The 25,840-nt window shown below is 36.8% G+C and overlaps 1 long non-coding RNA gene across 1 annotated transcript in view; it reads left to right on the plus strand.

Annotated features, from left to right (window-relative positions):
- Window positions 1-25,537, plus strand: part of LOC130684057 (uncharacterized) — a 241,855-nt gene extending 216,318 nt beyond the window's left edge. The window contains exons 2-4 of the long non-coding RNA XR_008998184.1: window positions 18,961-19,058; window positions 19,348-19,473; window positions 23,586-25,537. This is a non-coding gene — a long non-coding RNA (uncharacterized LOC130684057). The remainder of the gene's footprint in view (window positions 1-18,960; window positions 19,059-19,347; window positions 19,474-23,585) is intronic.
- Window positions 25,538-25,840: the final 303 nt, after the last annotated feature.

A 25,840-nucleotide genomic window follows, 5' to 3' on the forward strand; every position in this document is an offset into this window, starting at 1 on the left:
CAAAAAGGAGGCCAGAGAGAACTTTTACAAGTAGTGTGACCTTTTTCAACTAGTTCATGATCAATCAAAAATATTTTTGAAGTCGTGGGAATTATCCCAATAGATTTCATTTATGAATTTAAAAAATCAATGAATGAATCTTGGGAGTTTGCTTCTTATTATAAGTGATGAAAAAATACCATGAGATTTTGGATGTCTTTTCTCAGGTCTCATGGGCAGGCAATAGCTTTTCGTGGACATTGTCATTGAGATTTTTCTAGTGCAGCATTTTAAAATTGGTGGTTCTCACATCTCCTGGAGTTTCAAAGTTTTTCCAACATTTCATGGTTTTTTTTCTTTGGTTTCAAGTATTGTGTTTTAAATAACTCCACTGGCAAATGAGTGTTATAAAAAGTTACCTTTTTCAGCAAACTCTGGGGATTCAGTTTGTATAAAGCAACAGTTCTTAAACTCTTCAGTCTCAGGACCCCTTATGTTCTTAAAAATTATTGAGAATCCTAAAGAGCTTTTCTTTTTTGTGGGTTAAGTTTAACAGTATTTCTCATATTAGAAATTAAAATTGTGAATTAAAAAATTATCTATTCATTAAGATAATAAGCCCATTATATATTAACAGAATGAACATTTTTTTCATGAATAACTGTATTTTCCAAACTGTAACAATTGGTCAGCAGATTGAGATTGTTTTACATGTTTGCAAATCTCTTTAATGTCTTGTTTAATAGAACATAGATTCTAATATCTGCTTTGCACTGAATCAGTTCTGGATTCAATCAGATATATTGCTTTGGTGAAAATATATGAAGGAAATCTGGCTTTGTATAGATGCATAATTGAAAAGGGAGGATATTTTAATAGCCTTTTCTTATAATTGTGGATATTCTTCTTTTATACTCTTCCCAAACTCAACAAATAGCGGTTTCATAAGGGTTAGTTTCATGTCCATAAACTCATCATGTTCTGTTACATTAAAATCCATTGGTCTAACTTGCACTTTAAATGGATCTTTTTCCCATGCATGATTTATAAGATCATACTATAGAAAATATCAGTTCACTAAGTCATGTAAATCTTCCATGTGTGGACACATTTTGCTATAAAAATCAGTACAGTGCATTAATCAATATCACCACTGATATAAGAAAAGTCCTTGAAGTATTAGGATGCTGTCAAGCTCAAAGTGGTGGATACAAGCTTTTCAAAAATTTTGCTTGACAGCTCAAATTTATCATTGTCAACAAATTCTGTCAGTTGTCACTTTAAAACAGTAAGCTCATTTCATTCATTTCTGAGAAAATGTCTACCAAATAGCCAACTCTATGTAGCAGTGAAAAATACATGATTACTAGTACAGCTTGATGCTGTAGCTTTGATGTGCAAAGGTAACAGCAGCACATTTATCCATCATTGTTTTTGGACTTTCAGTGCATTTGTCAATACATTGGAAAAGGCAAATAACAGCTTAGTTATTTTTTTTTTCATAATCATAAATGTTTATTATTTCTTATGGTCCCAAAATGAGAAAAAAAAATGAAACGAATTGTCTGTTAACTGATGAATGGATAAACAAAATGTGATACATTCACACAACTGGAATACTACTCAGCAACAAAAAATCGTGAAATACTGATGCATGCTTGCCATAATGTCGATGAACTCTGAAAACATTATGCTAAGTAGAAAGAAGCCAGTCACAAAAAACCAAAGTATTGTATGATTACATTTCTGTGAAATGTGCAGAATAGGCAAATCTATAGAGACAGAGAGATTAATGGTTACCTGGGCTAGGGGTGAGGAAGCTGGGAATGGAGAACGATTGTTAATATGTATGTGGTTTCCTTTAGCAGTGGTAAAAATGTTCAAGGTTTGATTGTGGTGCTGGTTTCAGAACTCTGTGAATATATTATATATCATTGAACTGTGTACTTTACATGGAGGAACTTTATGGATATGAAATATGTCTCAATATACTACAAAAATATGTAAATGGAAACAATAAAAATAAGTTTTTCTTCCACTTCTTTCCCTAGCTACCATTTACCAACTTCTTGGGTATACTTCCACAGGTATCGTTTTTTTTTTTTTTTTGGTATCATGAATCTACAATTACATGAAGAACATCATGTTTACTAGGCTGCCAAGAAAGCAGAAAGGCTCACAAACACATGGAGGCTTAACAACATGCTCCTAAATAATCAATGGATCAATGACCAAATTGAAATAGAGCAGTTTTAAGAGGAAAGCATATAGCAATTCAGGCATATTTAAAGAAGGAGGAACAATCCCAGGTGAATAGTCTAACGTCACAATTATTGAAATTGAAAAAAGAAGAACAAATGAGGCCTAAAGTCAGCAGAAGGAGGGACATAATAAAGATCAGAGAAGAAATAAATGAAATTGAGAAGAATAAAACAATAGAAAAAATCAATGAAAGCAGGAGCTGGTTATTTGAGAAAATAAACAAAACAGACAAGCCTCTAGCCAGACGTAAAAAAGAAAAAGAGAGTCAACAAACATCAACAGAATCAGAAATGAGAAAGAAAAAATCATGATGGACCCCACCGAAATACAAAGAATTATTAGAGACTACTATGAAAATCTATATGTTAAGTAGCTGGAAAACCTAGAAGAAATGGACAACTTCGTAGAAAAATACAATCTTCCAAGACTGACGAAGGAAGAAACAAAATGTAAACAAACCAATTACCAGCAATGAAATTGAAGCGGTAATCAAAAAACTACCCAAGAACAAAACCCCCGGGCCAGATGGATTTACCTCGGAATTTTATCAGACATACAGAGAAGACATAATATCCATTCTCCTTAAAGTTTTCCAAAAAATAGAAGAGGAGGGAATACTCCCAAACTCATTCTATGAAGCTAACATCACCCTAATACCAAAACCAGGCAAAGACCCCACCAAAAAAGAAAACTACAGACCAATATCCCTGATGAACGCAGATGCAAAAATACTCCACAAAATATTAGCAAACCGAATTCAAAAATACATCAAAAAGATCATACACCATGACCAAGTGGGATTCATCCCAGGAATGCAAGGATAGTACAACATTTGAAAATCCATCACCATCATCCACCACATAAATAAAAAGGACAAAAACCACATGATCATCTCCATAGATGCTGAAAAAGCATTTGACAAAATTCAACATCCATTCATGATAAAAACTCTCAACAAAATGGGCATAGAGAGCAAGTACCTCAACATAATAAAGGCCATATATGATAAACTCACAGCCAATATCATACTGAATAGCGAGATGCTGAAAGCTTTTCCTCTGAGATCAGGTACAAGACAGGGATGCCCACTCTCTCCACTGTTATTCAACATAGTACTGGAGGTCCTAGCCACAGCAATTAGACAAAACTAGGAAATACAAGGAATCCAGATTGGTAAAGAAGAAGTTAAACTGTCACTATTTGCAGATGACATGATATTGTACATAAAAAACCCTAAAGACTCCACTCCAAAACTACTAGAACTAATATCAGAATTCAGCAAAGTTGCAGGATTCAAAATTAACAAAGAGAAATCAGTGACTTTCCTGTACACTAACAATGAACCAATGGAAAGAGAAGTCAGGGAAACGATTGCATTCACAATTGCATCAAAAAGAATAAAATACCTATGAATAAACCTAACCAAAGAAGTGAAAGACCTATACCCTGAAAACTAAAAGACATTCTTTTGAAGAAAAATTAAAGAGGACACTAACAAACGGAAACTCATCCCATGCTCTTAGTTAGGAAGAATTAATATCGTCAAAATGGCCATCCTGCCCAAAGCAATATACACATTTGATTCAATCCCTATCAAATTACCAAGAACATTCTTCAACAAACTGGAACAAATAGTTCAAAAATTCATATGGAAACACCAAAGATCCCAAATAGCCAAAGCAATCCTGAGAAAGAAGAATCAAGTGTGGGGGATCTCACTCCCCAACTTCAAGCTCTACTACAAAGCCATAGTAATCAAGACAATTTGGTACTGGCACAAGAACAGAGCCACAGACCAGTGGAACAGATTAGAGACTCCAGACATTAACCCAAACATATATGGTCAATTAATATATGATAAAGGAGCCATGGACATACAATGGGGAAAATAACAGGCTCTTCAACAGATGGTGCTGGCATAACTAGACAGCTACATGTAAGAGAATGAAACTGGATCACTGTCTAACACCATACACAAAAGTAAATTCAAAATGGATCAAAGACCTGAATGTAAGTCATGAAACCATAAAACTTGTAGAAAAAACATAGGCAAATAACTCTTGGACATAAACATGAGCAACTTCTTCATGAACATATCTCCCCGGGCAAGGAAATCAAAAGCAAAAATGAACAAGTGGGACTACATCAAGCTAAAAAGCTTCTGTACAGCAAAGGACACCATCAATAGAACAGAAAGGTACCCTGCAGTATTGGAGAATATATTCGTAAATGACAGATCCAAAACGGCTTGACATCCAAAATATATAAGGAGCTCACGCACCTCAACAAACAAAAAGCAATTTTTTCCAATTTAAAAATGTGCAAAGGAGCTGAATAGACATTTCTCTAATAGATGTGTTTTTATTAGGCTAAGGATATTACCTCTATTCTTAGTTTGCTGAGAATTTTTATCCTGAATGGTTGTTGGATTTATTCAGTTGTTTGATCTGCATCTATTAAATGTATTCTCAAATATATTATTAAACATACTTTCAAATGTATTATCTGATGGGAAAACTGATCAACCCATGAGGAAAAATGAAACTGGACCCTATCTTGACCACTCACTGATAGAAGTAAATATCAGGTGGAAACACGTAAGAGAGAAGGATTTAGTGAGACTTGTTGGAAAGCCACGTATTTAGGTTAATTAATATACTCAGTATTTTATTACTGAAAACTGTAAGAGAGGAAGATTGATTGTTCTCTAATTAGAGGGTTTTTAAGAAAAATTCCGTATTTATGAAGTTATCAGAAAACATGTTCATCCCCTTGTATTCGATAAGTGATGTCATATGACTTCCTCTTTCTCCTGTTGATAGGGTGGATTGCAGTAGTTGATGTTTTTTAATGTTAAACCATCCTTGCATACCTGGAATAAATTCCACATAGTCATGGCATGTAAATATTTTTATTCATTGTTGTATTTAACTCAGTAATATTTCATTGAAGATATTGTTATCTATATTTCTGTGAGATACTCGTCTGCAGCACTTTTTCTGGTGATGTTTTCTTGAATTTTGTATTAGGGTAATTCTGGCCACATAGAAAGAGTTAGGAAGTATTCTCTCTGCTTCTATTTTCTGGAAGATAATGTGGAGAATTGGTATTATATTTTCCTAAAATGCTTGATGAAATTCACTAATTTAACTCTCTGAGCTTTGCACTTTCTTTTCTGCAAGTTTATTAATTATTATTAATTTTTGACTGAATTTTTCTAATAAAAATTGAGCTGTTGAATTTATTTATTTCTATTTATGTGAGTTTTGGTAGTTTGCATCTTTCAAGGAACTGGTCCATTTAATCTAAATTGTTAAATTTGGGATATAGTTGTTCATAGTACTTATTTGTTTAATGGCCATGGAATCAATAATGATTATCCCTTTTTCATTTACTGTATTAGTAATTTGTGTTTTTCTTTCTTTATTCCTTTTTTGTTATGTTATTTTTGCTTGCTTTACACCTATTTTATCCCTTTTCCCTAGTTGCCTGAAGTGGATGCTTAGGCTACTGGCTTTAGATTTCTTCTTTTCTAACAAAGACATTTAATGCTATAAATTTCCATGTAAGCACTATTTTCATTGCATCCTCTAAGTTCTGATGTTATATTTTCATTTTCCTTCAATAAAAAATATTTTTTTAAATGTCTCTCAGGACCTTTTTTTCGAGCCAGTGCTATTTAGAAGTGTGTGGTTTAATTTCCAAATATTTGGGATTCTCCAGATGTGTTTCTGTGATTACAATACATTTTTATTGTTCTTGCTTTATCTGTTAGGTGAATTAAGACTAATAAAAATACCACCTGCAAAAAATGACAATTTTGCCTCTTCATTTTTTATTTGGATGCATTTTATTTCTTTATAAGAGTGGTGAGAGTAGGTACCCTTGTCTTTTTCTGATCTTAGAAGAAAAGTTTTTTTCTTTTTTTTAACATTGAGTATGATGTTAGCTGTGGGTTTGTTACATGTAAACTTTATTATGCTGAGGCATGTTCTTTCTATACCCAATTTACTGAGGGTTTTTTTCTTTTATCAAGAAAGGATATATTTTGTCAAATGCTTTTTTCTCTATTGATATGATTATATGATTTTTATTTTTCATTGCATGAATGTGGTGTAGCACATTTATTCATTTGCAGATGACATGATCTCATACACAGAAATCCTAGAGACTTAAAAACCTGTTATAACCAATCAAAGAATTGAGTAAAGTTGAAGCATACAAAATCAAAATATAGAAATCAATTGCATTTCTCTATACTAGTAAAATATCTGAAAATGAAATAAAACCATCCCATTGTAATAGCATCAAAAACAACAAAATACCTAGGAATAAGTTTAACCAAAGAAAGAAATGAAAGATACATACAATGGAAACTACAAGATTTTGATGAAAAGTAGTGTTAAGAACTCATAAACAAATCGAAAAAGACTGTGTTTGTGGATTGCAAGAATGAATATTTAAAAACATCCTTACTACCCAAAGCTATCTATATAGTCAATGCAATCCCTATTAAATTTCCAATGGCATTATTCACAGAAATGGCAAAACAATCCTAAAATTCATATGGAACCACAAAAGGCCTTGAATAGCCAAGCAATCCTGAGAAAAAAGAACAAAAACAGACATCACACTTCCTAGTTTCAAACTATAACAAAAAGAAGCTATGGTAATTAAAACAGGATGGTACTGGCATTTAGATAGACACAATGGAATGGGATAGAGAGCCCGTAAATAACCCCCCACATATATATTTGACAAAGGAACCAAGAACACTCAGTGAGGATAGCCTCTTCAACAAATGGTGATGGGAAAACTGATTAAGCCATGAGGAAAAATGAAACTGGACCCTATCTTGACCACTCACCGACAGAGGTAAATATCAGGTGGAAACACATAGGAGAGTAGGATTTAGTGAGACTCGTTGGAAAGCCTCATATTTAGGTTAATTAATATGCTCAGTATTTTATTACTGAAAACTGTAAAAGAGGAAGATTGGTTGTTTTCAAATTAGAGGGTTTTTGAGAAAAATTCCATATTTATGAAGTTATCAGAAAACATGTTCATCCCCTTGTATTCGATAAATTGCTCACAGATTATGATTAGGGATCGAGGATCTTGTTAAAAACCAAATCACTTCTAGTATGGTGGGAACAAATATCTCTGGGTGGGAACAATTTCTGCACTCCCAGGTGGTGTTTCTATCTGTGGCAACACTGGCAGCAGGTATGTGTGAAGGATGGTGTTAAGACACAGAAGGTTAATATGCCAAAGAATGGGAAGTGTTGCCAGGTAATAAATGTGTTTACACATTTCTAGGTAGTGATGTATGTTCCAGAAATCTGAGAATAAGTTAACCATCAAGACCAAACATGTAAAAAGAGCCTGATAGAGAGATTCAAATGCTTCTGAGGTATTGCTTATGGACCATGAATTTATTTTAACCCTAAATAGATTTTATCACTTGCTACTAAGCTGCCAGATGTCATAAACAGATGACTTATGTTAATGAGACACATTATGCACACCTGTGAACATGTCTTTGAAAAATGCGCTAACACATGTTAATTAACATGTTAATTTGGGGGGGAACTGGATTTCTAAGTGTTTGAGTAAAAGATAAAATCTGGATGATTACCCTTCAGAGAAAAAGTAAGAATAATTGGTAAGTATGTCAAAAAACCTATTTAGAAGAAAATAATCTTATTTAAGAAAGAGAATCATAGTAATTTATTTTTATAATGAATTCTTCCTTACATGTTTTTGCTTGCACAATAACCATTTTGTATCACCTAATTTCTTTATCAGCCAAAAAGGAAAATTGAAAGCTGTTTTTGTTGTTAAATACTCGGGTTAATTCTCTTAGGAAAACAAACTTATTCTTATCAGATTAAATTTGTCACATTTTGTTATAAATTTGTCATAAGAAATTGATATTTCTGGAAGAAATTAGAATTACAAAATTTAAGCACAAGTAGTTGAGGATTTGATTTCAGAGAATAAATGCACAGTTCATTTAATTAACCAATAATTCACTTAAATTTAACCATAATATATAAATAGTATCCTACTGCATAAGTTAATCAGATAACCCTGGTTATCTTGTATTGGGGATTTGTAATTTGTTGCAATTGGATTTTATCTGCTGATAATAGTTTATTATATTCATGACTGTTTAATTTGAGAGAAAATATAAGATAACAAGTTTGATACAAAGAATCTATGAAATACAGTAATTTTTTTGTGTTAGTGCTTTAAGAAAGTTTTATTAAATACCAATAAGATCAGAAATGAAATTATCTCTTAAAGTAATTTGCCTTTGTATCATTTAATAATTGATTAAATTTTCATTAACAGTGAAGGAGAAACAGGCCATCTGCTCTTATAAATATAAATAAATAACTTGGCAGTTTCTCAAGGAAAAAGAAAGTATTGTGTTTTAATCTGTGATCCTACATTCTGTTTCTATTAAATAAATAAAAAACCAGGGAACATCACCAAGATGGGGACACAGGATGCTCCTGAATTTCCCTCCTCCCACAGATGCACCAAATATAGAGCCAAACACACATCAGTTTCTTCTGGGAGAAATCCAGAAATTACAAGAGTGGCTCCTACACATCGGGCAACCAAGAAAATGTCCACCTCAAACCTGGTAGGGAAGGCTGAGACACATGCTCACCATCACCCACCCCCAAGGCATGGAACCCTGAAGTTAGGGGGGAGGGAGCCCTAGCTCCCAGCTTCTCCCTGAGGTGTGGCAGCTGTGTTCCACACATACAGTACTTCAGCTTTTAAAGCTGCCACACTAGGGACAGACTCTAAATCACCAGCAGTGAGAGCTATCAGGGCTTGTGATCATGAGTCCCAAGGGACTGTAACAAAAGAAGCAGCATCTCTGAAATGGGCACATGTGCACTACCCACACCTATCCCCCTCACCCGCCACCATCACCCTCAGTACAATACACCAGTCCCAGTTTTTTTCCTAGAGGGAGTTTACCTGAATGTTCTCCCAGTTTTTTTCCTGAGGGTCTAGCTTCTAATCCACCCACACTTTGGAGCCACCTGGGAGGCTCCTGAGAGCCTGGCCCAACTGGTAGACAACTGCCCCTCCTTCTCCCTGCAGCCCCCTCTGGCGACAACTCTGTCACCAGCATCCCCTGGGAAGAACTTGCTCACACATCTAGCGTACCTACTTTAACATCTACCACTAGAGAGACGGGCCCCAATCACCCAGCTCTGAGAGCCAATGGGGCTTGTACTCCTGAGCCCCACAGCGCTATGGCAATCAAAGGAACAGTTTTTAAACAGACGTGCAAGTACTCCATGCAGCTATATACCTGGGCTCAGTACAGAAGGAGGAAAAACACTCGTCTTCCAGTTTCTCCCTAGGAGTTTGCATCCTTTTCCAGCCGCTGCCAGTGGGAAGAGCCTGTAAGTAGCCTACTTCTAGGTGCTGACTGAGAATCTCCTGTGAACCTACAGGAGTCAGGGGGCACCTCCTCCACCGCCTCTTAGGGCTCCCTCCAAGAGTAAAACCACGTCTCAAGTTCCTCCCTGAAAGAAACTTGTGCGTACACCTGGCGGCCCTCTTTTGGCTGCTGCCTGAGGGCTGAGTCCTCCAGTTACTTAACTGACAGCCAGTGGGTTTAAGCATCCACAAGTCCCACAGGACCATATTAAACAACAAAAAAGTACTTTTCTAATGAGCCACAAGCACTTCCTGCAGCTATGGCCCCTGGGTCCAATGCAGAGGGAGCAGGCTAAGGGGTTCATTCTCCCTGGAAGGGATTTGACTGCATACTTTCCCAGCTGCTGCCTGAGATTCCGGCTTCTAATCAGCCTGCATGTGGGAGCCGACTGGGATTTTCTTAGGAGTCTGGTAGAGCTGGTGGGCACACCCCCTGCTGCCTTTCCCCAACCCCCAGGTCTCCAGCTTCTCCCCAGAAGCAGATTGCCCACACATCTAGCACCCCAACTGTTACAGCTGCCACCCTACTGACTCCCAAATTACCTAGCTCCAGTTGCTGGTGGGGCTTGGCATTCACAAGCCCTCTGGGACCACACAAAATAAAGAAGTGGTTGTTCTTAAGTGCACAGCACTTTGAGTGACTGTTCTCTTCAGTTCAGCACAGAATGAATAAGTAAAAACGCCCAGCTCCGGTCTGTCCCTGTGATTGACTAGATTGCATAGCCAACATCGTGAATTTTCCACATGTTACATGAAGGTCAGGTTGTGTCTCCCACATCCTATCATTTAACTTTATTTTTTATAATGTTTGCTTTGAGAATGATTTCGTAAATCATATCTCAGAATTCTTCATTTAATTGGTAGTAAGCTGTTTTGTCTTTTTTTTTTTTTTTGGTTTTCCAGTAGTTACCCTCCACTTCTAAGCTGAAGAAATCCCCAGTTACTTGTTTTGACCCTGTGAGAGTGTGCTGAACTGCTATTTGCACTCTGATACATCTTTTCCCTTTTCCAGGCTCTCCCATTTATCACAAGGGCAGGACATCAGAGAACCACATTTTTTAGAATTTCTTTCTGGCAGAGGTCTCACTACATACTTCCAAAGATGCATGACACAAAGTTCAGAAAGTTGAGAGGAACCAGAAGCTCTTCCTGGTCCAGCAGCAGGATGTCTGCAATGAGCTTCCATAGAGATGGTTTAGGAACATGAGGTAAGAATTCCACCACAAATTCTCTGCCCAAATGGTGGAAGCCGTTGCCATTCCCGAATGAAGTATTTGGCACATCTTGAGTGTCTGGAGGATAGAAATGTGAAAGCTGGAGGCAGTTACCCTCATTTTCTCATCTCAGGCTCTTGTAGGGTTTTCTAAGAACCTGAATTCCTATACTTTTTCCTTACTATATACTGACCAATACAAAGGAATTGTCCACTTTGTATTACAGAAGTAGTGTACACAAGTCCTAATTATCTCTATGCCCTTGCGGACAGGGCTTCAGTACATGAACTAGCTTTGTCTAGTGCTCCTTCCTGGGAAGCAGAGATGAAGGAGCAGGAGCCAGCAGGCGATGTGGTACCCAGGCTAAACAATTACTGATGGTTTTCCTAAATAAAAAGCATTGCACTTTTTAAATTTTGTATAACTACTTAAGTTTTGGCCAACTTTACAAGCCTGGTGTTCTACTCTATTATTAATGTTATACCTTTCCAATATATATATTTTTCTTTCTTAGGAAAAGAGAAGGGAATTTCTTTTGCTTACAACCAAATTTTGCTGCAAAAGGAAACAGAAGTCATGTCATCAGATCTGTTGTGAATTATGGAATTCCTTAGAAAGCTTTTACCTAGAGAACTGAAATATGATGGTGGATGAATCCATACGTGCTTTCAGAAATTACATATGAATACAAGCTTAACTATTTGCCCTGGTTATATGAAAGGTGTTCTCACTTTCCAAGATATTAACATCATAGCATCAGTGTTCCTATTTCTCTAGAGAGAGAGAAACTGGGTCTTTAGAATCTAGTCTGAGAATTTTTTTTTTCTATGACTTTTTTTTTTTAGATAATTATTTTTTATTGAAGGGTAGTTGATACACAGTATTACATTAGGTTAGTTTCAGGTGTACAACACAGTGATTCAACATTAATATACATGATATTTCTAGGTACCAGCTATCACCATACCAAGTTGTTACAATATTTTGACTATATTCCTTATGCTATACATTACATCACGGTTACTTATTTATTTTACAATTGGAAGTGTGTATTTTTTTTTTTGTGAGGGCATCTCTCATATTTATTGATCAAATGGTTGTTAACATCAATAAAATTCTGTATAGGGGAGTCAATGCTCAATGCACAATCATTAATCCACCCCAAGCCTAATTTTCATCAGTTTCCATTCTTCTGAAGCATAACAAACAAGTTCTTACATGGAGAACAAATTCTTACATAGTGAATAACTTACATGGTGAACATTACAAGGGCAGTCATCACAGAAGCTTTCGGTTTTGCTCATGCATTTTGAACTATAAACAGTCAGTTCAAATATGAATACTCATTTGATTTTTATACTTGATTTATATGTGGATACCACATTTCTCTCTTTATTATTATTATTTTTAATAAAATGCTGAAGTGGTAGGTAGATACAAGATAAAGGTAGAAACATAGTTTAGTGTTGTAAGAGAGAAAATGTAGATGATCAGGTGTGTGCCTGTAGACTATGGGTTAATCCAAGCTAGACAAGGGCAGTAAAACATCCACATATGCAGAAGATTTCTCTCAGAACGGGGGGGGAGGTTCTAAGCCTCACCTCTGCTGATCCCCATTTTCTCACCTGATGGCCCCCTGCGACTGTGCCTGTGTTCACTTTTAGAAAAGTATAGAGCCTGCTTGACATGTAAAAATTATATTTGGACATTGTCCTAATAACTTTTGTTAAGAAAAAATAATTGCATTCTGAGAGATCATCACATAAATTGCAAAAATCAACTTACCAGGGTGAAAACCACTTATTTCATTCTCACATACAAGCCATTTTTTGTATTACACAAAATACACTTAGCTCTTAGTGGTAATTCATACATATCACTTAATTTTTCACATGACAGTTTTGTGAGAGTTGCAGATCTCATTCACATTTAAGAATAAAGCATTATGAGGTGAAAATAAGAAAAAATAAGTGGATGGAAACAAAAACTCAGTTTCTGGGCTCAGTTTCAGAGAAGATGGCATAGAAATACTTTCCCTATTCCTCCTGTCAAATACAATTAAAAACCCTGGATATTAGACATAAAACAGAAAGGGACTCAGAAAGGTGAAGACAAGAAGACAGCACATCTTGGAACCTCAGGACCCGAGGAAGGACAGGCTGATGAGTGCCGTGGGGTTTCGTGCCTCGTGTACCCAGTCTAAGTGCTAGAGAGGCTGGCAGCACAGAAATGCCAATGGGCTCAGACCAAAGCCTGCTCTCACTAGTGAAGTACCAGGAAAAGGGCACCTAGCAAGACAGAAAACTTTTAGATAATAATCGCTCTCCTCTGCCAAACACAAACTAAACGCTCTAGCTCTCACCTACCTCTGCCAGCAAAGGCTGAAGGGAGAGACTAGACTGCCATCCTTGCCAGGCTATGATGAAAAGCCTCAATCCCTTGCCAGAATGGCATCAGAGAAGATCAGATGGGAAACCAGGACATCCCTCCCAGCAGTGGGTAAGCAGGCCTCCCACTCCCAGGACATCTGTGGGCTTCCTGTCTCCATATTTTTGGTGAGGCGGTGCAGTGGAGACAGAGGCAGGGCTTTCTCCAACACTCAGTGGTAACAGGGCCAGCCCAGTACGGGCATCAGCGAAGAGCAGTAATGAGGTGCTCCTCCCCATCCCAGCCAGGGTGATTTCAGCAAAAGCCCAGTAGAATGCCTGATTTCCCTCCTCCAACCAGCAGGACCAGAAGCCCTCTCTACCACCAGGTGTCAACGGTAACGCCAAGAAGAGGAACTAGAACTTAGATGTCCATCCTTACCTTTGCCTATCAGCCTGTCAGTCTGAGGAAAGACCTACTGAATGTCTGTGTGTAACATAAGGGTTGCAGGTCATCACACAGATTCTCATGGCATTTCTGCTCCTATCACACTCCTTCCTTTAGGAAAATCCATCTAGTCTCTTCCAAGTAATATACCCTAGCCCTGCATAGTATGATGGCATCATCACATCTAACAGTATTGCTCTAAGAGCAAAAATACAAGATCTTGCTAAATATACCTAATTCCTAACAACATCATGGTACATGCCCCAAAGGAAGGCAAACCTCATTTATGCCCTGTTGATTCCCTTATTCACATTCTGTTTTGGCTGTTCACACCACTGATGTGAGATGCTGTATAACCATCATGCTCATGCACAAAATCGTGTGGGCAGGAACGGCATCCAGCCTGATACTAATGTCATTGGACTGGTGAGGCAGAACGATTCTGTGGCAGAAGGATCCATTTAAAACTGAGCTTAGGTGACACTCTAGAATCTAGATCACAGAAAGCCAAGCTCCACAGTCCTGATGGAAAGCAAACCTCCTTACTGCCTGTTAGGGACTTAACTGTGTCATCCCCAAATTCTTAGGTTGAAGCCCTTACCCGCCATGTGATTATATTTAGTGATAGGGACTTGCATGAGGTAATTAAGGTTACATGAGGTTGTAAGAGTGGGGCTGTAGTCTGATAGGACTGGTGTCCTTATAAGAAGAGGAAGACACACCAGAGATCTCTCTCTCTCCCTTTGCCTGTGCACAGAGGAAAGGCCACAGGAGGACACAGTGAGAAGGTGGCTGTCCACAAACCAGGAAGACAGGCTTTACCAAAACACAACCCAGGCAGCACCTTGATCTTGGACTTTCACCCTCCAGAAGTGTGAGAAAATACTTTCTGCTGTTCAAGTGACCCAGTCTGTGGTATTTTGTTATGCTGGCCTTAGCAAACTATTATACTACCTTGTAAATTGTCCCAGAGCTGCAGGCTGCTACAGTCAGCAGCTCTGGAAATATGTTCAGTTACTTTTAGAAAAACATGTTGTATGTTATTAACAGCATGATTTCAGTGTGAGGAAGCAAAAAGGAAAGAGTAAAGAGAAGAAAAATGAGAGGGAGAAATACCTGGCTAAGTATAGTTTCTCTAGAATGTTCTAGCCACAGCTTAATTTCTTAGTTTAACTGCTGGCCCTCAATGACTTTATGATTACAAAGAATGGCCCTAGATGTGTATATGTAAGGGAGAGTGGACACATGTAAGTGAAAATTCAAAGAAAAATATCAAATATAATGCATACATCTTGCTGATTTTTATAACTATGATTCATTAAGCAGAAAGGAAAATTTGTGTATAAATGAATCTATTTCTGATCATAACATACACACTTATGTATTAATATGAATAAGCTACTAATTTGGAAATTTGTATGCCTGAGTTATCTAAACAAATTGATATATGTTAGTATAGAGTTCTCTAATTTTTTTATATTAAAATTTTTGTCATATACTATTGGTCAAAAAACATTCTATATCTACCTATGTGTCATCTATCTATATACTTGATGGTTTTTAGGGAGACAAAAAAAAATTCAGGATAAGAATATTCTTGTTAGATTAATATAACTGGAATTGTGCAGCTTCCTGAGAATTTTCATGACTAATATTAATTGGCTAGATAATATAAAATGCAACAATGTAATGTAATAGATATCCATTGTAGTAACTGAATAAATTTTGTCTACAAACAGCCATGGACTACATTGTGTTCCTGTAATATTTATTTGTTGAAGCCCTACCTCCCCAATGTAATGGGATTAGGAGGTGGGGCCCGTCAGAGGTGACTAAGTTTAGAAGAGGTGAGGCCTTCTTGATGGAATTAAACCTTACAAGAAAAGACACCGGAGAACTCTCTCTGTCTGTCTCTGTAAGCTGGAAGAGAGTTCTCACCAAGAACTGGCCTGTACCTCATATCCTGGAATTACTAGCTTCTAGACTAATTACCATTCATCTTATGTCCAAAAAATTCTTTCTTGTTTTCTCAATTACTCCCTCTTACATGAAATTTATTCCTGTCATTTATGTCTCTGGATGATATTTCTTTAAACATTAGTGTTTGGTAATTATAAATAAAACAAAATATTCTCTGAACCCTGAAAACCTTTCCATAAATATAGAAGAAAAAGAAGGCAGTTTTATTATTGAATAACCTTGAAACCAGAATGTGATGCACAACTCAAGTGACCCACTGAAGAGATGGCAGAGACAGAAGGAGATCTCACATGTTTATATGACCAAGCAGATGCAACCCCTTACATACATGTTCTCAAAAGAAACAAATAATCCTCAAGACTTGACAGCATCATTTGTCACTCATAGTTCATCCTAAATTGACCTGGTAATTCAGATGACCATCTGTGTTTGTTGTCTTTTTATCCAAAGGAAAAATAAGCTTGTCTCATCTTCATGACAAGATAGTTTTACATCTGGAAGCAAGGTGCCCCCTGAAATTACACGCTTCTCCTCTCACAGAGACTAGGAAATAAGGGTGCATCTTCCTTGTGGAATACATTCATAGAGATGGTTCTCAGGTTCTTGAGAAAGACATTTCTGGGTTGTAGAAGTGCTAAGAGGCTTGTTTAGTTGTAAAAATGATTTATGTACATTTCAAAGAGACAGAGAAAGAATGTAAGTTACAGATTTTCTGAAGTAATCAGAAGGGGGGAAGTTCTTTCCTTATTTTGACAGGGAGAATTAAATTTCTTATTTTTAATTTTTATTTGTTCATATAGTAGCATTAATCTTTTTTTCACCTTCAACCTCTCCAGCTTTATTTGCCTTCCTCTCAACACATAGGCATTTTTAAGTTCCACCACGCTAAAAGAAACACACACCCAGAGAGCCTTCTGCCTCAGTCTGCCCCTAAACCAACCATCCCTCTTTCACCAAGGCTGTTTAGTCTAGAACAATTATGAAATGTAATAGTCTAAATGCATAATAATTACTTTGTAGGGTTGCAAAGTCGTCTTTCTAAGTCAGGTTTGTAGAAGAATACTTAAATTACAGCAAAATTCACACTCTTCAGGTGTGCCATCATATGAATTTTGTTGGTCGATGCCCTGGTTGTGTAACCACAACAAAAACCAAGATATACAACACTTCCAACATTGTGAAAAGTTCCTTCTTTTCCCTTTTTAGTCAAGCCCCTTAATATAAGCAACAGTGTTTCCTGACTGTCTCCCTGTGGCTCAAGGTTTAGACCCTGTGAGAGAGCTGAGAGTGGGAAGGGATGGGCTGGTGCCTCCCCAGCCTCCCTCAGTCCTCCTGCCCCCCTGTCCCGTGGACCAAGGAGAACCAGCGAATGAGGGTACCTGGTTGTGTGTGGGCCACCCAGATGACCTGTCCTAGTCTGTGACAGCCCACACTTGGCCTTCCGCCGTTCATTAACTTTATATGCTTGCTGCTGACCCACTAGCAGTCTTGCTGGAATCTCTGTGCCACGAGGGACAGAATTCGCCTCTCTCCTCATTCAGCCATTCCAGAAGTCCCAGCTTCGTACCAGCTTTTATGTATTCTGCCTACCCATTGATCCAACTAAATACCAACTAAGCACTGATAAGTATCTATTATATGATGAGAAATGTTCTAGACCACAAAAACACAGCTGTACAAAAGAGACCGTTTTCCAGTTCTCATGAAACTTGTCTTCTAGTGGTGGGAGATAATATCAATATATTAATTTCTGGTAGCAACAAGTTCATTGAAGAAAATAAACCAGAATGATAACTGAGAATGCAGAGTGACAGGAGGAATATGTGTGTTTCTGTATGAAAAGGTGTTTATAATAGTTCTGCTGGAGTTGATTTATTGTTTTATAGGTACTTTAGGTGTCCTTTTGTTGAACATCAGTTCATTCTGTCTTCTGAACATGCTGCAAATATTTCTCATCTGCAGGACTCTTAATCTCCGTTTGTTCTATAATTCCTCGATCAGGCAATTTCTCCTGTGATGTGTTTTTTAAACACACAGCTTCATGTAACAAATGTTGTCTGACTTAGTGATATTTTAAATGATAAGTTTATTTATTAACATGAAGAATTTTATAACAAGAGAGCACTTCAATTAAAATTGCCTTTTTAATAGCCAACTATGACGTCACTCATCCTCTCAGTATATTTCTATTCATAAAATTATACTAAGAGGCACCCATGAATGAATAAAGATTAGAATATAGTTTTGGGGCTCTTATGGGATTTTGACTTATTAGTTTTTCATTTTGAGACAAATGGTCTCTCCGGCAGATGTTTCATATCACTCCTGTGGCACTTTAATTTTTTGAGAAAATACTGATGGAAATCAGATCATGCCACTCTTGAAAATACTTCAGTCTATTCCTGCCCAGCTCAGAATAAAACTTAGTGTGTCCTATATTATTTGGTGGGCACAATGAGCTGGATTTACAGATTTCTTTCAACTTATGATGGGGTCATATCTGGATAAACCCGTAATAAGTTGAAAATATTAAAGTTGAAAATACATAAATGTGCTCAGAATACTTACATTAATCTGCCGTTCGGCTAAATCATCTAACACAAAGCCAATTTTATAATAAAGTGTTGAATATCTCTCATGCAATTTATTGAATACTGTACTGAAAGTAAAAACCAGAATGGGTATACAATGTATGGGTAAAAGCCATGTATGGGTGCACAGTGGCTGTAAGTGTGTCAGTTGTTCACCCTTGTGATCATGTGGCCGACTAAGAGCTGTGCCTCACTGCTACTTCCCAGCATCATGAGGAAATAGTGTACTGATATTGCAGCCCAGAAAAGATCAAGACCCGAAGTACGCGTCACTCATCACTTTTACACCGGGGTAAAGTAAAAATAATCATCAAGTCAAACCATTGTAAGTTGGGAATCATCTGCATTTTGCTTTGGATTTTGTTTATAAAGTGTGTACATATGTGTGTGTGTGTATATATATGTGTGTTATGTATATAATATATACTATTGTATATGATATTATTAAAAGTATATAGTATATATACTTCTGTTTATATGGCACCCTTTCAAAATGTACTAATTTGATATCTCAAACACTCAACCTTACATAAGTCTGAAAGCTATTGCAGTTTTCTTGAATGAAGTCTGACCTACAGCTTTACCTTTAAAAAACTGAAAGGGAACTGGCATTCCACATTTCTAAATAATGTTACTTCTATATGCAGCTTGTCTTGGAAACCCAGCTTCTTCAGACCTGAATTTCCAGTTATCTCTGCATCTTGGCACTTGAGAAAAAAAAGCAGACCAGATCTAATTTGGGAAGGTAATTTAAAACTCCATTGAAAATATAAATGAAGTTGCTTCCATCTCTAAAATTCTTTGAAAACTGTTATCCGATCAAGATAGGCTAAAATAAGTGAGTAGTTAAGGTTAAATAAATAAGCCTCAGACTTAGGTAATTTAATTTTCTTCCCTCTTTTCTTACAAAAGCACAAGCTAGCTTATTTTTGTCACCCTATCCTCTTTTTCAGCAGGATATGTTTTGAGGATTCTGACGAATGGGGAAAAAGAGAAGCTGTGTAAATTTTGAACTGTACATTTTTTCTATCAAGCAGGAACAGTGCACCTTCAATTTTAAAATAAAACCATAAAAAGGGCAACCTCTAAAATTCCTGGAGCATGTCTGTGCGGATGTCGGGACCATGCCTTCCTCACCTCCCACATGCATCTATCACCTGGTGAGTTGAGACCACAAAACTCCCTCAGAAGTCCCGTGATGCCTCTGTGAAAAGAATGCATCTTCCCTGCTCTGTCATACAGTGGGAACCTCTGTCTACTAGTGACATAACTGTCCCATGTATCCATCATGCAGGTGTGGATCTTTACGGACATTCACATTTGTGGAGATCAAAATGCCATTTGTGAAAATGTAAATGAGGGCAGTTTCTGAACTGTGTTGCTAAATGTAGTGTTGATCAAAATAGCTTCAGCTGAGGAATCAAAGAAAAGAGATCAGTTGTGTTTTCTTAAAAAGTCTAAAATCTTAGTTGCCCCTCTCCTATCAAAGGGCAAATCTGAAGCTGACATGTAACACCAAAAAATCCGTTTGTACATGTTTTAAAGTATAGCTAGCTTTAGATCTTCCAAAAACAATTGTTTTGTAGTGTTAGAATTGTATAATTGAATCTCAATAATTTTAACGATATTACCAGAATATTGAAATGCCAAAAGAGCAATTTATAGATCTAATCTACTTTATTTCCCCTAAAAAAGAACACAGCTATTACAAAAATGTCAAAAACTGAGAAGGAAAAATATGAAAGCCAACAGCTTTGTAGCTAGTGAACCAATGTTCAATTTATAATCACACAATATAAGCCACCTTCCACTTTCCTTAGAGCAGAAAGCCTTCCAGGGAAGTAAAATACATGTTCTGCATAGCTGTCATAACACTGTCATTTATGTTACTTGCATAGTCTTGAGTAATGCAAACAACAGGTACCTTTATATATATAACTCTAGGCAGTGAACAGTAATGAGAAGGTTCCAATTTCCGTGATTTTTGCTTTTATGTTCATGGACTTGACAGTATAAATCAGTTACTTAAAACATGAATTTTATTTTGGCTTGACAAGACTTACACTTCAGCTTCGGGGACTTTTTAATATAACTTTGATATAGTCTCCATGGTATATTGTACAGCTAGGTTTTCTGTGTATCAATATACAAAATTCAGAATATATTGTTAAATAAGAAAAACAACTTCCAAAATATTGTATAGGTAGGAAAGGGATGAGTAAGAATTTATATTTTTATGTGCTTATTAATGGCATGAGGAAATACCAGAGGCAATATAAGGAAGTAATAAGTGAATTTATATATAGGGTAAAGACATACAGGTGATGACAATACCAAGAGGGACTGAAGCTTCTCAAAGTATGTCTTTGTACATAATTTCAATTTTTAAAACATGTACAAGTATTACTGATTTAAAAAGTAAGGTATATTTTAAAAGAGTAATTTGGTACTCTTATGTTTTGGACCCAATTCCACTGTGGAGAGGGAGGTTTTCCACACATAACACCAAGCAATTCTTGGGCACAAGCCAGGTGTCCTACAATTCAACTCAATTCTAACACTGCCTCCACAGAGATGGTGTCAGATCCCACAGGTTAAGCATTCAATCCTACAAGGCTGCCCCCTACCCCCCCCACACACACACTTCAAATGCCAGCTGCAAGTCTAGGTTGTTACCTGTGCTTCTGACCAACCAGCTCCCCATCAGAAGTTCCTATGACCTCTCCTCGGGTTCAATTAATTTGTAGTAAAGTTCACAGAACTCAGAGGAACATTTTACTTACTAGGTTTATTATAAAGGGTGCCACTCAGGAACACTAGACAGAAAAGGTGCATCTGGCAAGATAAGGAGAAAGGGTGTGGAGCATCCATGCTCTCTTGGAGTGCACCATTCTCCACAGACCTCTGCGTGATCACCAGCTGCATGGCTCTGCACACCCCATTCTTTACAGTTTTTATGTCGCCTTCATTGCATAGGCATGATTGATGAAATCATTAGCCAATGATAATTTTACTCAAGTTCCTGTCCCTGTCCCCTCCCTGAAAATCAGGGGCCAGACGGAGAGTTTCCAATTCTAATCACAAGGTTGGCTCTCCAGACAGCCAGCTCCCATTCTTAGGCGCAGGTCAAAAGTCATCTCATTAACATAGTAAAGGACACCTTTATGGCCCTCAGCACTTGGCAAATTTCAAGAGTTGTAGGGGCTCTGTGCCAGAAACTGGGAGAAAAACCAATATATATTCTTACTTTAATCAGTTTCATAGATACTTATCAAAATTATGCGACCCATCTCAAGAAAAAGATGAAATACTGTTTTATCATTATTGATGCCAAGCCCTTCTTAACAGATGTATCATCAGGAATTAAAAAGAGAACAGAACCCTTCCTAATATTTGTCTTATAAGTTACTCTTTCCTTTTACCACTATCAGCACTGGATTGATTTGCCTAAATAGAAAGAAATTAAGTGCTTTTGCATATGTATTACATAATGTGTATATATACACACACACACATATATTATGCATAGACATATATGAATATATCTCTATATGTATGTATATTTATAATTTACATGCGTATAGGTGTATATATAAGATTATATATGTGTGCATGTATATATGTGTATATATAAATTCTCTTAAGAAAATACATTTTTCAAGGTGAACTAAATAGCTACATAAAGATACCAACTCTATGTTGCTGACTGTGGTTGCAACCTCTGCACTTCCAGCCTAGATTGATATCGATTCAAACTTACTTTGTATTTGTTTCAACCTAACAAATATTTTGGGGGCCCCTCCTATATGCCAGTGAATAGAACCTGTAGATATTCCTACCCTTGTGTATATAACATTCTAAGTGGCTGAGAAGGATCGGAGACAGTCATAAATAAGAAATGTAATACCCTGAACATTTTTATATTATTAGGTACTATGAGAAAAATGAAAAAGTAGAGCCATGTGAGAGAGTCTAGAGTACCACAGAGAAGGTTGGAAGTTTAATTTTAAATGAAATATAGTATACCTAATTAAGAGGGTAGCATTTGAATGAAGATGTGAAAGTTGTGTATTAGTCATGGAGATGTCTGGGGTGAAAGTATTCTAGAGAGATGGAATAGCTAAGGCAGAGGACCAAATGCAGAATCATGCCTCAACTGCTTCAGGGACAGCAAGAAGGCCTGTGGAAACAGGGAGACAGAGCAAATCAGGTCAAGGAAGTAAAATGGACTAGAACATACTGTCACATAGGCTTATTTTTTATTCTTGGTGAAGATGAAAGCCATTGTAGAGTTCTAAGCAAAGGAATTCAATGATCTGACTTATGTTGGAAAGAATCATTACTGGGGGCAAAGGTAGAAGACAAAGAACATACACTTAGGAGGTTATTGCAGTAATCAAGGCAAGAGATGTAGCAGCTTGGGCCAGAATGGGAGGTGGAAGTGGTGAGAGGAATTCAGATTCTGGATATATTATCAAGGTACAGCCAGTATGGTTTGCTGATAGTTTGCTGTGAGAGAAAAAGAAGTCAGCCTGACTATATATCTCTGGCCTCAGGAGCACAAAGAATGGAGTCCCCTTCAATCAAGACTGGAAAGTGTTGCACAACAGAGTCACAGGCACACATCGGTAGGACCACAAGGAAGGGAAAAACCTATGGTTGACTAGGAAGAACTTCTAAGAGTAGCAGTAGGAGGCAGACCAGAGGAAAGTAGTTCTCTAGCTATCTGGTATAATGCTGTAATCAGTTATATGTGATAATCTCATTGCTTCCATCCTATCAAATCTCTTGGGAGACAATGATTTCTGCTGCTGTTTGTCCTGGAAACAGGTCCTATGCATAGCTTTGACAGGAGTACAACACTGTTCCACCAAAATAAAGATAATGTCTACAATATAAGCTTGCAAGGCAGTTAACCCTTCATTGTCTGTAATAAGGATGATAATGAAAGGAAATGAATGGCTCAAATATATTTTCTTTTGAGCTTATAGTACCATGTTTAAGTTCGTGAAGATTTACTTCCCTAGCTATTTTTCTAAATTAATGTCTAGAGAACTTGATTTCATGTAACTGAATTTACCACTGTTTGGAATGGAGAACTGAATTAATTCCAAGTGGATCTGAAATATGCCGTTAGTTCTATAATTGTAAACTTATTTTACAATATTTCTAATACCAAAAGTACTCAAGTATATGAGAAAGAGATAATCTTGTTATGGGGAAAATGCCCAATTCCAGAAACAGACTTTTTATTATGTTGTTCTTATTTTAGTAAAGATGGATGTCTTTGCTGAGAATATGTGATCTCCAGAAATGAAGATGCATTTCATTTTGGCGTAGCAATATAATAAAGAAATCTTGAGAAGGCATTTAAGATTTGTTCCATTGAAGGCAGTTCATTGATTTTTTAAGAAAATATATGGTCATGTCCAGGTGAGTGGCATCTGAGCGTCTCCTGTGGTATGCTAGAGTTCAGAACTAACTGTGCAACACTACGTTCAGTGTTGTCTTATTTTAAGAAATCGCCACTACCACCCCAACCTCAGCAACCATCACCCTGATAGTCGGCAGCTATCAACGTCGAGGCAAGACCTTCTACCAGCAAAAAGATTACCACTCGCTAAAAGCTCACATGATGGTTAGCATGTTTTAGGAGTAAGTTGCTTTTAAATTAAGGTGTGCACACTTTTATTTTAGACATAATGCTATTGTACAATTAAAAGACTACAGTATAATGTAAACAACTTTTATATGTACTGGGAAGCCAAAAACTTGACTTCACTTGCTTTATTGCAATAATTCCTTTCTAGAGATGGCCTGGAACTGAACCTGCAGCATCTCCCAGGTCTGCCTATAGAGACATGCCTTCTCCCTGGGTTGGGCAAACATAGGGTGGCAAGGGAGGGAAGTGAGTTTCTGAGCAGCATGTATAGAGGTTAACATAGAAGAGCAGATTATATCAGTGTCTACTGGAGCATGGTGTGAGGCCCAGGCTATTAGCACTGCTATTGGGAGTTTGGGGCCCTCTAAATAGACGGTTGTTAATCTCAAGTCATTTTTTTCCTGCTTCTATCATAGAATTTCTAAAGAAGAATTCACTCCTACTTAACATGGATTGTGATTTACCACATCTGCTAATCAGAATCTAACCCTTACCTAAGCTTGTAGCAAGAATAGAAACAACATACAAATGAAAAGCCCAGGTCATGTGCTTAGACACAGGAACAACAGAACTGTCTCAAGGGGTATTTGATCCAAAGTACATCAGAAAAATAATGCCCCTGAAGGGCATATGCAAAATTCAAAATCATCTGGTTGAATGGTTGCTTGAAGAAGATAAAGCTTAAGTTACTTCCTTTCACTAAATAATTTGTGGTCAGAAAATGATAGCTGCACAATTTCCAATATTTATTCAGCAAGTAAACATCAAGTTCTCATTTGGCACCTGCTCTCTACCAGCCATTTAGCTAAAGCATGAGGAAGGATGTGTATGTCATTCAAAGAGCTGGCAATCCACCTGAAGAGTGAAGACTGACATATTTGAAATAGAAAATGACAAAGACAGGAATAATCAAGCGTGTTATGGCTGTCAACGTTTAGGGTGTTTAGGAATAATCTGGGTTTCTCAGGCCCAACACTAGCTATTCCAATTCAGTAAGTCTTTGGTGAAACCTAAGAAACCACAAACAGGTTGTCCAATGTCTTACACTTTGAAAAAGACTAGCAGAAAAATTTAGTGGAAAGACTTGTTGAGCTTATATCAGTTGGTAAACTTTTCTTGAAAAGAATGTGACTTAAGATGGTCATACTATAACATGATCAGTTTGATTTTAGATTTAGGTTTGCATTATATAAAATTCTGCTTAAAAAAGTTAAATAAGTAGCAGTCATGAATATCTTTCTTTATAGACACACCCTGCCAGAAAATTGTAGTATGTAAGAATCTCTCCACTTTATAAAGTTAATCCTATCATAGCAGGTGATATGATATGTGTGTAAAAGATTGCCTCTGACCCACAGTGACCATGATGATATTTTAAAACCGTAATTTTGCACAGTGATATCAACAAGGTTGAGTGCTAAAATTAATTATATATTTTTAACATGTAAATAATAAACTAGAAAAATAAGGTCAATGAGACATGGAATTGTAACTCAAGAAAATAAATTAAAATGTGTTTATGTCTGAGCCACAAGTTTCCAGGCTAACCTCTCATATGCCCTTCAATGATGGGTAGTGCTCAGGACCACGCATGCTTTACATGAGTTATATGGAATTAATATGATAATTGTAATAGCAAGAATAAAATAATTCTCAACTTGCAAAACTCAATGTAAATGTAAAAAAGAATAAAGCACTATATATATTTTTCATGCATGTTTACTTGTGTTCATGTGTGTGTAGTGAAAGTTAAAGTTAAAAGATTTAAGCCATTCCTCAAATTATCTGTCATTAAGAAAATAACTGAAAATTTGTAGAACATTAAACTCAACATTACGAAAGGAAACTTTATAAACACAGAGTTA

This window comes from Manis pentadactyla, chromosome 6 (assembly GCF_030020395.1).
Source record: "Manis pentadactyla isolate mManPen7 chromosome 6, mManPen7.hap1, whole genome shotgun sequence".
Classification (NCBI taxonomy): Eukaryota; Metazoa; Chordata; class Mammalia; order Pholidota; family Manidae; genus Manis; species Manis pentadactyla.